Below are 13,373 nucleotides of genomic sequence, written 5' to 3' on the forward strand. Positions count from 1 at the left end.
AAAAATGAAACTCAATAGAACAAAAAAAAGCCCCAAGAGGCTTGTAAATCTGCCCAAGAATGTATGCAGCAGTCTATGTACACAGACTGGAAAATTATTAAGAGAGAGATATAATGAGAGAGGAAGAAATAAGAGCCCAGAGAATACACTATAAAAGGCCCAAGGGTCTTGTAAATCTGCCCAACAGTGTATGCAGCAGTCTATGTATACTGAGTGAAAATAATTAAGAGAGAGATATGATGAGAGAGGAAGAAATAAGAGGTCAGATGATACACTATAAAAGGCCCAAGGAGCTTGTAAAGCTGCTCAACAGTGTATGTAACAGTCTATGTATACTGAGTGAAAATTATTAAGAGAGAGATATGATGAGAGAGGGAGGATTAAGAGGTCAAAGAAAAGACTATCAAAAGAAGGGACACTGTTAGGAGACAGAAGGACACAATAAGGACAGAGGGGGACTAAAAGGACAAGAGGGAGTATGAAAAAAATGCCACTGTGAAGAAAGACAAATTAAAATAAGGAAATAAAGTAAAATATCAGAATAGAGAGAACACTATAAGCAGAGAGAGATAGACTGTAAGAGAAACAGCGGAGAATATAGAAAAAGGAGGAAGTGTAAATCTTTAATTTTCACAGACACTCAGTGTGATTTTAGACAAAAAAAATTAAACCATACATTTCACCAAAACACATTTACCACACTAAAACATTTTAGCGACTAAACACATTCCCTGTATATGACCACTACATTTCAATAAACAATCCTGACTCATTTTGAAAATACATTTCCAATTTGCACCATTATTTTTTTGCCAACATTACATCCAAAAATGAAACACAATAGAAGAAGAAAGAGGCCCAAGAGGCTTGTAAATCTGCCCAAGAGTGTATGCAGCAGTCTATGTACACTGACTACAAAATTGTAGATTTATAACTCAAGTCTAATTCTACAGAAGCAACACTATTAAATATTCTACAACTAAAAAAGTGGCAGCACACATTCTACATTTTTTAGTACTGCACTTTATTGCACAAAGGTGACTAACTAAACACATTAACTTACCAAATGATTTTATCACAATACTTATCCAATTGCAGAGAAACTTAGAATATGGTTCTACAAACTTTACAGGAATAAACACATTACTCTTACTAAAAATAAAATACAACACATACACTTCCTTACAAGTAATCCACTCACCTTACAAACTGATTGAAAGATTAAGAAAAATGCCACTCACACAGCAGATAGCCTCACACAGAATCAGTGCGTGCAGCAGAACCAAACAAATGGCACATTTTCCCTCAATTTACACATATATACACATTAATAACAAATCAAATTCCTTCACACAATAATTCAAAACTAAAGACACATTTTCATTGGTTCAACATTACAAACCTTTCCAACTGACATAACTTTCCACCCTACCCCCAGCAGATCATGCAAAAGTTAACTGTCAACAAAGGTCAAAAGTTCGGCACTCTATAAAACACTGATGCTCAATAAGTTTCGACTATGCATAAGAACTTACATGTAAATACCAATCAATACAAAAGGTATAATTAGAACCAAACAACACATAAACACATAAACTTGATAGATATTTGTAAAATATATTTTTTATTGAGTTTTTCATGCTGAGGGTCGCTCACGGAACGTTTTACAGACTTTGGACCGTACGTCGTACGTGCAAGCATGGTACGCGTACGGTAAATCTACCGTAAAAAAAATAGCCTTTATCACTAAATGTTTATAATACCCGGGGACCCCATCACCCGGGGCTGAAAAATAACATTGGGGACCGTGGGGGGGGAGCCCCAAAGCCCCCACAGTCCCAGACGGCTCCCCACATTCTTCGGGAGCCAGCATTGATTTTCGTCAGAGAGAGCAGCTAACATGCTGCTCTCTCTGATGAAAAGCAGTTTGTTATGGTAGGGTGGGAGCCGCGAGGCTCTCACCCTACCATAACAAACAGCAGTGTCCCGTGAGTAGGCACCCCGGGATACTATAGGAGCTGGCCCTGGGGAGGTGGTGATCCCCAAGGCTCCAGGAGGGGGGCCGCACGGCCCCCCTCCCAACATAGAAAAGCCCCAGGGGGTGGTGGTCCCCAGGCTGGAGGTTCCATAACAGACCCCCCAATGTTCAATATTAAAGCCACGGGGAGGTGGCGGTCCCCGGGGCGTGTGGGGGGGCCTTAGAGGCCCCCATAACTAATATCAAAGCCCCGGGGATGGCGGTCCCCAGGGCTGCAGGGGGGCAAACAGCCCCCCGCAAACATATTCCTTAAACCCCGGGGGATGGAGTCCCCGGGGATTATAAAAAATTAGTAATAGAGGATTTTTTTTTTAACGGAAAATTTACCGTGTTCGTACAAAGTCTGGAAGTCGTCCCGTAAGCGCACAAAAACAAGCAAAAAAAATGGACATTAGGGATCATTGTAAAACCCCCTAACTAACCTAAGAGAATCAGGAAGTCCTATAGCAAACAGCAAACACTTCCTGACAATCTACACATTCCATCCACACACATATACAAATAAATAACAAATCACATTTATTCCCACATTAAATCAAAATGAAACACACTTTTTTATTGCTTGAACTTTTGAACCTTTTCCAACTGACAAAAATGTCAACCCTTCCCCCAACCACATTCTGCCAGTTACCATAGAAACACTTCAGGGAACACCTTACTGACAACACAGGTGAAAAGTTCATCATACATTGTTGCAAATCAAAACAGCAAGTGTGCTTGACTTCTCAATTCACCAGCTTATATTAAGTAATGTTCTTTTCTATCACTTTTTCTTAACCAATCAATGACAGGCTTTTAAAAAACAGAAAATTGCACCCTACTCTTCTACCTAGTAACATTTCAAACAACCAATCACTTCTTTGCTTTTTTTTCAAAACTCCACTTATCCACCATTTTAGAAAAACAAAATCTTCAAACTACCCTTTCATTTACAAAGACTATCTGAGTGCATCAAGACCACTCTTCAACATGCTTACAGTGTGGATTGTGGGACACAGCTATATTTTCTGGAGTGAAAGGTACGCACAACAGAAAGAAGTTCACAAAGACCTAGGTTTATCAAATGTAGACATTAAATGGATTGGACAGAGAGGATTAAAGTGGCATCAATTGACACCATTGGTAAAATCCTTTATGCATATCCAACACCCTCACCTCATAATTGTGCACTGTGGTAGCAATGACCTAGGCACTTTGACTGGGGTAGGTCTGTAAATGTTTATGAAGGACACCTTTACAGAACTGATGTCACTTTTCCCCAAAACTACCTTTGTCTATTGTAATATATGTCAAAGGCAAAAATGGAACTGGTCCAATCAATTTTGTCCACAGATTGACAAAGCTAGGAAACATGTGAATAAATCTGTTTCTGCGTTTCTCAGAGACTTTAGAATGGGGTCCATTTACCATAACAATCTGTGCTTCAATATGCATGACATCTATCGGAGAGATGGTGTACATTTGACAGATGAGGGGAACAGAGTCTTCCTCTAGAACTTTAGACTCTGCATCGGTACTTACCTGTAGATACTAAAATCTCCCATTAAACACAAGGGCTCTTTTTAGAGCCACCCAACATGTAAACACATACACCTCATAAATATTTTAAAATATTGTACTTTTTCTAACTTAGGTACACTTATGGGACGACTTACAGACTTTGCACCGTATGTCATACGTACGAGCATGGTATGCGTACCGTAAATCTATTGTAAAAAAAAAATGGCGTCTATTACTCATTTTTTATAATCCCCGGGGACCCCATCCCCTGGGGCTAAAATATGACGTTGGGGACCGTGGGGGGAGCCCCAAAGCCCCCACGGTCCCAGCCGGCTCCCCGGGTCCTTGGGAAGAAGGCATTGCTAATATGCTGCTCTCTCTGACGAAAAGCAGTTTGTTATGGAGCTGCCAGACTCCCGCCCTACCATACCAAACAACAGTGTCACGGGGGTAGGCACCCCAGGACACTGTAGGAGCCGGCCCCGGGGAGGTGGTGGTCCCCAGGGCCACACAAGGCTCCAGGAGGGGGTCCGTGCGGCCCCCCTCCCAACATAGAAAAGCCCCGGGGGTGGTGGTGCACGGGGCTGGGGGGTCCGTAACGGACCCCCCAATGTTCAATATTAAAGAACTGGGGAGGTTGCGGTCCCTGGGGCGTGTGGGGGGCCATGAGCCCCCGCATACCTAGAAAAAAGCCCCAGGGTGTGGCGGTCCCGGGGCTCAGGGGGCCTTAGAGGCCCCCCATCACTAATAACAAAGCACCGGGGGGTGGCGGTCCCCGGGGCTGTGGGGGGCTCTATGCCCCCCCACAATCACAATTACTTTGCCCCGGGGGGTGGCGGTCCCCAGGGCAGTGTGGGGGGATTGGGACCCCCCACACTTTTTTAATCATTTTGCCCCCGGGATTTGGTCCCCCCGGGGGCTAATTTTTAAAAAAGCTGACCGGGTTTTTTTTTGTTTCAAGGAGTTCGCGTATGTAGGCGGACCCGCGATTAAAAAAAAAAAATTGGGCCTTGGGGGTCATTGTGGGACCCCCTGAGCAGGCCTAGGGGGTCAGGCAGTGTTGGCAGCCAATTAGCATTCAGCTCGTGCTCGGGAAGGTACAGAGTACAGTAAGCTTACAGTAAGCTCCTATAGATATACTTATGATTTCACTTATGATTCTCAGGAACTACTCAATGGATTTACACCATTCAACAAAAAGGGTCATCTGCGAACTGAACTCTACCTTTTTGCCAAATTTGGTGTAATTCCGTTTAGCCGTTCGGGCTGTAGCCCTGGCTAAAGGTCCCATGGAAAATTGCATAGGGAAAACACGTTTTGGGACCCCCCTTTTTTCTCAGCCCCCGCTTCACGAATCACCCCCAAACTTTCAGGGAAAGAGCGGAGCGGAGCAGGCCATTTCCTTGGAGAAATTCATGAACATTCGTCCACCGGCGTCAAAGTTATTCCAAATAGAATGTTGCGAATTTCCTATGGAAACAAGGTCCTAACTATAACTACCTACTGGTGACCGCCAGTAGGTATATGTATATATCAGAATGCAATATAAAAAAAGTGACTCTGGATGAGCTTCTCACACTTGACAGGAAGCAGATATTTCTGCTATATATGTGTGGCAAAAAAAATCAGAATATGTGTTAGCTTAAAACAAATGTTTTTTGTCTCCACAGTTATGGGGTCAAATCCAGAAAGAAGGAATTAAGGATGGTCGTGACTGGCGTTGATTTATCCAGCTGTCCCAAGTCAACACCAGACAGATCTAGATATTTTATGTATTGCATTGCTGTACATATAACTGTGATATTTTCATTAGAGGCCCAAAATTATATGTTGCTTATGGCAAACAAAAAGCTTTATGGGAGCTCAGTGAATAGCTCTTCTTCAATAAAAGTGTTCGCAAAGTGTCATACTCCATAATGAGGGAATAAAATGTTATGTGACACACTGCAAATAGAGAAAAGTCCCACAACTGCAAACAGAAAATGTAGCAACTATATGAAGCACTGCACCATTTGGCTATGTACAGTAATAATTCTGGCAGTCAGGGAAAGAGATTTAGAAGTGCAATACGGGTTCTCTGCTATGGTTCTAGGACAATGAGTTCTCAGAATCAGATTTCCCATCACCCATCAGCACAGGAAATTACATCACAGCACACTGCACTACTCTGCCTCCCAGGACCTATTTAATGGTAGCTACAACACGGACAACATGCAGTGGATGCAACAGGAGCTGTGGCAAAGAAGCATCAAAGGCGAACCTGTCTGCACCTGTCTGTGCCTGGAACATGCCCAACATAAGGAACCCTAGTCCGATTTCCAACCAGTGCTCCCTGCAGCATTTCTTAGGTCACTAGAGCCTGAATGTTCTTCTCCTAACTTATTCCTCCCTATGCCTTACACCATGATAGGAGTATTCACCTGCACCCACTCCTGGTTCTCCAGAAGTCATCCATCTATATCCCCATGTAAATTCTGACAATGCCTGCACCCCACTCCACATCACACACTACAGCAGACCCATACATCAACACACACTTGCATTCATGCTCCTCCCACCCGAACCATGAGTCACCTTTACTCATCGCCGACTTTGCCACTCTGCTCACCAACACACAGCAGAACATGCACTGGACCACATCTTCACCACAACTGACAGCATCAAATGCAAATCTACAACACTCCTTACATTGACTGAACACTCCATCTTCCACGTCCAAATCAACACACCTAAAGTCAATACCCCACCAGGTTCAGACTTCTAGGCCACAGCTGTGCATGGTCAGAGAAGCTCCCTATGCACGGATCAACCTAGTCCCACAGACAACCTCGACAAGGACAGCAACAGCTTCAACAATTAGATTATGGACTGCACGGACTCCCTCACACCCTTCAAACCAAACAAGCAAAGTAGATCAAATAAGCAGGCCAGCTGGTAAACAGAAGACATCGAGACACCAAACAACATTGTAAACAGTTCAAAAGGAAATGGAGGGCCAGCCACAACACCACCAGTAGAATTACCTACAAGGCTGTCCTCAAAAGCTACCACTAGGAAATATGAGATAACAAGAAAAAAGCACTAGTGGACCGCAATGAAGGAAGCTTCTACAGCTGTAAGCAATTCTTTTGATCTTCAAGGATTTCACCTTGGCCTCAGCCATTGTCAACAACATCATAAATGACACAGCAGCAATCATGCAGATCATCCACTGAGGAATGGCAACTGACCCATGCCCCCTTTAATTCTACAACCTGGGTAAATCTCCAACAAGCACTACCCTGATCCACAACATCAACTCCTCCATCACATCTGTCACTTTCCCAGATGCATGGAAACTTGAAGAAATCAACGCCCTCCTTAAGTATCACACAGCCAACTCGAATCAACTGAGCAACATCTAATCCATCTCCCTGCTCCCCTATACAGCTAATGTGATTGAAAAGGCCATTAAGAAGGAACTCACAACCCACCTTGAACTTCACCATCTTATAATCAACACTCAGAATTCAGAAAGGACTAGAGCATCAAAACAGTACTCTTCATGGCCACTGGTGACAGTCAATTTATCCTTGACCAAGGAGAAATGGAGTCCCTCATCCTGCTTGACCTCTCTGAGACCTTCAAGACTGTCTGCCACAACACCTTCACGAGAAGACTCCATGAGATTGGCATACAACGATCCGTTCTCAAATAAATCTGTTCATTCCTCACGGGAAGAACCCAAAGGGTCAGGCTGCCACCCTTCACATCAGATACCAAATAACTGATATGCGGTGTCCCGCAGGGTTCGTCCCTCAGCCCCAACCTTTTCAACGTATGTGATCTTGCTTGCCAATTTCTTTTTTTTTTCTTTTTTTATTTTTTATTGAGCATGATCAGTAGTAATTAAGAATTTTCATTACAAAAGGGTACCAACGTAATATAGCGATAATACATCAAATAATTCAATAGAAAAAATATATATATACCAATAACAAGAGAAAAAAAAAAACATTAATTACCAATACATGTAGACACCATGAAGACACCAAGACATCATATCAATTCAACTCATCAGGAAGGAAGTCTTGCATTGGAGTACCAATCGGAAATTGGGGCCCAGATCTGGGTACCAAGAGCTCTAGATTTTCTACCTCTTGTACTATATATAGCTACCTCCTGCTTGTATGTGGCAAGAAATCGACTAAGCCACATCTGAAAAGTGGGTGCAGCAGGATCTTTCCATCGGGCAGCCAGTATAATACGAAGGACGGCGGTGCCTAAAAAGACAATCCTACGTTCCTCCATACTATAGCCTAAGGATTCATCATGACCCAGAAGATATAGAGTAGCAGAAGATCTGAGGTTCCGACCAAAAACTTGAGTCCAGAACCCTCCAATCATAGTTTGTAAGATATCGAGCTTGGGACAATCTGCAAACATGTGGATTAAATTTGCTTGAGCCTGTCCACATCTTGGGCAGCAATCATCTGCCCGTAATCCCCACGTAAAAAGCTTAAACGGGGTATAATAAAGATTGTAGATAGTTTTATAATATTGAGCTTTAGGATTGGGGGCTAAAAATAATGTTGCTGAGAGAGTTAGAGAATAGTCAATGTCGACATCTGGATTTTCGAGTTTCAGTGCCCACAATCGCTCTACACGATCTAAATCATCAACAGAAGATTCAGAGAGTATGTCATATAGAGTTCCTATCCTGGTAGCCCCTCTCCCAATAATAGAAAAAAAATGAAAGCTCTCTAAATTAATATTGAGTTTAGAGTTACGAATACTGGTAAACACTTGAAAGTATTTTAAGTAGTCTGTGGATGGAATATTGAATCTCTGCTGTAACCCTTCAAAGGATGGGGAAACATCTTGTCCAAAAAAGTCGCCTAGTGTATGAATGCCAAGGTTCTCCCATTTTCTAGAGATATTATCCTCTAAACAGGCAGGTAGGATCCCACTATGCCATAAAGAGGTGTATTTCGTGATTTTAGGAATACCTAGATGTTTAGAGGCAAGTTTCCATATTTTCCATGAATCTGTAATCACCTTGAATTTGATCTTTTTATAGTAGGATGCCTCAACCTGTCTCAAGAATAACCCTTGGCATCTACCACCTAGCCCAAGTTCAAAAATAGAAGGGATATGTGAATCTATATTAGACGGAGTGGAAGATTTAACATTGAAAAGCGGGCCCATTTGCTGAAGTAATGTTGACCAGAGATAAAATGTCAAATTCGGAATACCAAGGCCACCTCTATGTAGAGGAAGAGCCAGTAATGGTAACGCTCTCCTAATTTTCCCATAGTTCCATAAGAATTCGGATATAGTGGAATCTAGAATTTTAATAGTGCTATCGTCGGCCATCAGTGGAATGGCCCAAAACAGATAGAGTATTCTAGGAAATATGCTCATTTTAATATAATTCGCTCTCCCTATTATAGAGAGGTGTAGATTGTCTACCCTTCTGAGGTCGGTCTTTACTAAATTGATCAAAGGATCATAATTAAGTCGATTGATACCTTTCACCTCAGGAGATATATTTACACCAAGATAAATTGCATTTTTAACCTTATAGGGGCTGTCATATGTGATGTTATTTGTACAGAGGACCATGGTTTTATCCCTATTTAGGGAATAGCCAGAGTAGGATCCAAAAACCTGGGTTATTTGCTCTATTTCTACTACTGCATCAGCTGGATTGGTTGTAAGCACGACGATATCGTCGGCGTATGCAAGAATTTCGTTTGAGTAGGGGCCCACCTTAACTGGTTGTATTTGAGGGGACATAAGAAGCTTTAAAATTAAAGGATTAATTACTAGGGCAAATAATATCGGGGAGCATGGACAACCCTGCCTACTGCCTCTTTGTATCTCTACAAACTCTGATTCCGAGCCACCGATGGAAAGTTTAGCCCTTGGATTGATATACAAAGCTTTTATGGCTTTAATAAAGCCAGGTCCAAAATTGTTGTATTCCATAATGTCCCATAAGAACTGCCAAGATACACGGTCAAATGCCTTTTCGGCATCGAGTAGGATCATCGACATCCCCCCCCCCCCCGTGGCGCCCAAGATGTCAAATAGGGAGATGGCTCTACGGGTATGGTCAGTCGTGCCCCGCCCGGGAATAAAGCCATGCTGCCACGGGGATACAAGATGTTCGATGACCCTACTCAGCCGATTTGCAAGAATCTTAGCATATAGCTTTGAGTCAGAGTTTATGAGGGAAATAGGCCTGTATGAAGATGGAAACTGAGGGGTTTCCCCTTTTTAGCGAATATCGCTATATTGGTGTTTTTCCAAGAGTCTGGTGATGTTGAGTGGTATTGTACCCCCAAAAACAGATCTAATAAATAGGGTAGTATCTGTTTACCCAGCGCCTTATATAAGTCTAAAGGGATCTTGTCGGGACCAGCAGCCTTCCCGTTAGCGAGGTCCGACAGTGCTATCTCTAGCTCTGTAGTTGTAATTTCTTTTTCAAGATCTTCCTTAACTGCTTGATCAATTTTTTTAATTAGTTCTGGTTCAAGCAGCCACTCATTGAGAAAGGTTTTCGTATCTCTGGTAGGCTGATGGTCATCTTCTCTTTGATAAAGATTTTTATAGTATTTTTGAAACACACCTACGATGTCTTGGGTGGAAGAGTATTGTTGTCCCTCATATTCAATATACTTTATTTTGTTGTATGTTTGCTTTTGTCGGGTTCTAAGGGCTAGTTGTCTCCCTACTTTTTCTCCTGATTCGTAGATTTTATTTTTGTTAGCTTGATATATTTCCGCCGCTTTTTGAGTTAACGAGCTATTAATCTCTGTCTTTAAAATCAATAACTTTTGCAGTGTATCAGAAGTTGGAATTCCTTGCTGAATCTGACTAGCATGTAGCGTTTCAAGGTTAGTGAGTTCCAAATTAAGCTGGGTGTTGATACTATCCTGAGTCTGTTTACGTTTAGCTACAAACGATATAGTCTCCCCCCTCATCGCTGCCTTAAAACAGTCCCAGACAATGAACCTAGGTGCGCTATATTGATTACAATCAAAAAAGGCTTGGGCCCATGATGTTATATGGTCTATATACTCTGGGTTGAAAAGGAGCTTGCGATCAAATGACCATTGGATATTAGGTCTTTTAAAACTATCCAAATCAAAGATGAGAGTGAGCGCGTTGTGGTCTGAAATGGTTTTAGGGGATTTAATAATGTCTATTAAGGCCAGTTTCTGCAGCGATGTCATGATGTAATCTAATCGGGCATACTTATTATGGGGATAAGAATAATAGGTAAAGCCGTTATCATTCTGTCTCAGCATATCCCATACATCAAGTAAGTCATGACTTTCCATCAGATGGGATACTGCCCTATAAACCTTAGGTTTGCGGCCGTTATAATTCTGGGGCAATTTGTTATTTATTAAATTCCCTAGGTTCAAATTAAAATCCCCACACAGGATGAGGGGGCCAGGCCAAGAGGCCAATTCCAATTCAAGATCACCAAACAATTGTGGATCGTCCAGATTTGGGCCATAGAGTGAACAGATGGTGATGCCAAGCTCCAATTGGACCACAGCCCTCCTGCCGCATTTATCAACCAGTCGGCGTCTGGGCTCCCCCAAGCCAGGTTTAACCAAAATAGCTACCCCCCGTGCTTTAGATGTTTGAGATGTTGATGCAATCAGATTATACCCAGGAATCTTTAATAGATTTTTATCACTTTCAGCTATATGGGTCTCCTGAATACATAAGATATCGACAGGATCCTGATGTAGTGACTGAAAAAGTTGAGCCCTTTTTTTCCCATCGTTAAGGCCGGCAACATTCCAACAACGCAATTTTAATCTCCCCATTTAAAGTTATCCCCCAACATACCAGCACATTCTAAACAGTATAATATACACCAACATATTTCAGACTCGATATTAATATTCCAATCAAAATTCCAATTAATCAGCATAGATAGCGTGCAGTTCCTGATAAGTAAAAAGAATCGCAGGTTTTGAACATTTCTTGTACTATTGATCAAGCTCATTTTAAACGTTTTTTCCCCCCTCTCACCCTCCCCCTCTCCCTCCCTCCCCCTCCAAACCCCTACTTCCCACCCCCCACCCTTCACAACCCGCACAGTGAGGCAATTAGACTCTATAAGAGTCTTTAGTGATGGAGAGACACTCCCAGACCAGGCCACCAGAAAAAAACCAAAACAATTTATACTTTTCCCGAAAGAGAAAGAAAGAGATTTATTAAAGGGATAAAGAATATGAAAAGAACACGGAAGAAGAAAAATAAAGAGAAAAAAAAATGAAAATTAAAAAGAAGAGAAGAGAAAAAATATAAGGACAATTGGCCCTATATGAATATAATAATTAAAAACCTATTTATCCTAGCCATTTGTCCTAGCATATCTAGGTAAATGTCTAGATACCCTCTACTCTCTCCACTCCCCCATTTTCCGACCTCCTCAATTTCCCAGCCAAGAGCCAGCAAAAGATCTTTTATAAACCTGACTTATCATCATTAAGTCATTAAGTCATACTGTCTAGAAATTCTTTGGCTTTTATCTCAGAGGTGAAAAATTTGGTCTGACCATTGTACAGTACTTTCAGTTTAGCTGGGTTATTCAGGTATACTTGTGCTTTCTTCTCCATAAAAGGTTTGATAAGCTGTCGAAGGCGCCACCTCCTTTCCACCGTAGTGTGGCAAAAATCCGGTCTAACAAAATAGGAGATGGAGTCTCTAGTACGTCGAGCTTCTGGCCTGACTTTATCTGAAATGGCTTGTCGGAGAAGAAAGTTACCAAAAAATACCAGGACTGCTCGTGGATAGCTTCCTTGTTTCTGGGTTGTTTTTAAAGCAAATGGTGTTCTATGTGCACGTTGCACTTCTAACTCCCAATTCCATGAGGAGAGCTCAGGGAGTGTATCTTTAAAGAGCTGGATGATAAAAGTTTGCATATCTGTACCTTCAATGTTTTCAGGTATTCCAAGGACGCGTAAGTTATTACGTCGAAGACGATTCTCCATGTCCTCGAGCTTCCACCTAACATCACTTAATTCTGCTTCATGTGATTCAACCTGTTCTCGAGTGGCTGTAGCCTCGGCCTCATTGATGACTATGCGATCTTCCATTTCTGTCATTCGAGTGCTAAAAGTGCCAACAGATTTTGACAACTTACGTACTACGCCCTGTACCTTATGAAGAGCTAGTTGCGCCTTGCGTCCGTCCCTTGATGTTTCCTCACGATGTGAGGCGATAGCCTGGAGGACTGTATCCATCACCGTGGAAAGTGTAGCGTCTTGCTGATGTATAGAACTCCGTTGTGTAGAGTGTGAGCTAGAGGCATGTTCTTGAGAGCCAAGTGCCATAGAGGGGGAATAGTCCCATGCTAACCCCTGGGCTCTTTTCTTCCGCAAGGCAGTTCTCTTATTCTCCCTGGATTCACCAGTTTTCGCCTCATGATCACTTTCCGTCCCAGACTCGATATTAGTCTCGATGTCGAGCTCAGAGTCATCTGACCATCTTGCATCTTCGTTTCCTTCGGAGATTGAATAAAAATCAGAGGGATCCCTATCAGTGTCAGTAGGGTCAGGGGTTATCTCATCTCTGCCAGCTTTCCCACTGCCATCTGGATCCCCCGTATGAAGAAAAGGGGTCCAAGACAAAGGACGAATAACTGCAAATTATTACCTTCGTACACAAATAATTCTGGCAGCAAAGCTAGTCGATACAAAAAGAAGTTTAATCAATTCTGCATATTCCCTATTCATGGGATAAAGTTCATCATATATATTTCATTGCATATAAGACAAATTGTTAATAAGCATAGGTGCCCACATTCACAACGGGGAGGGGGTGG

The sequence above is a fragment of the Lissotriton helveticus genome, chromosome 8, assembly GCF_964261635.1.
Source record: "Lissotriton helveticus chromosome 8, aLisHel1.1, whole genome shotgun sequence".
Classification (NCBI taxonomy): Eukaryota; Metazoa; Chordata; class Amphibia; order Caudata; family Salamandridae; genus Lissotriton; species Lissotriton helveticus.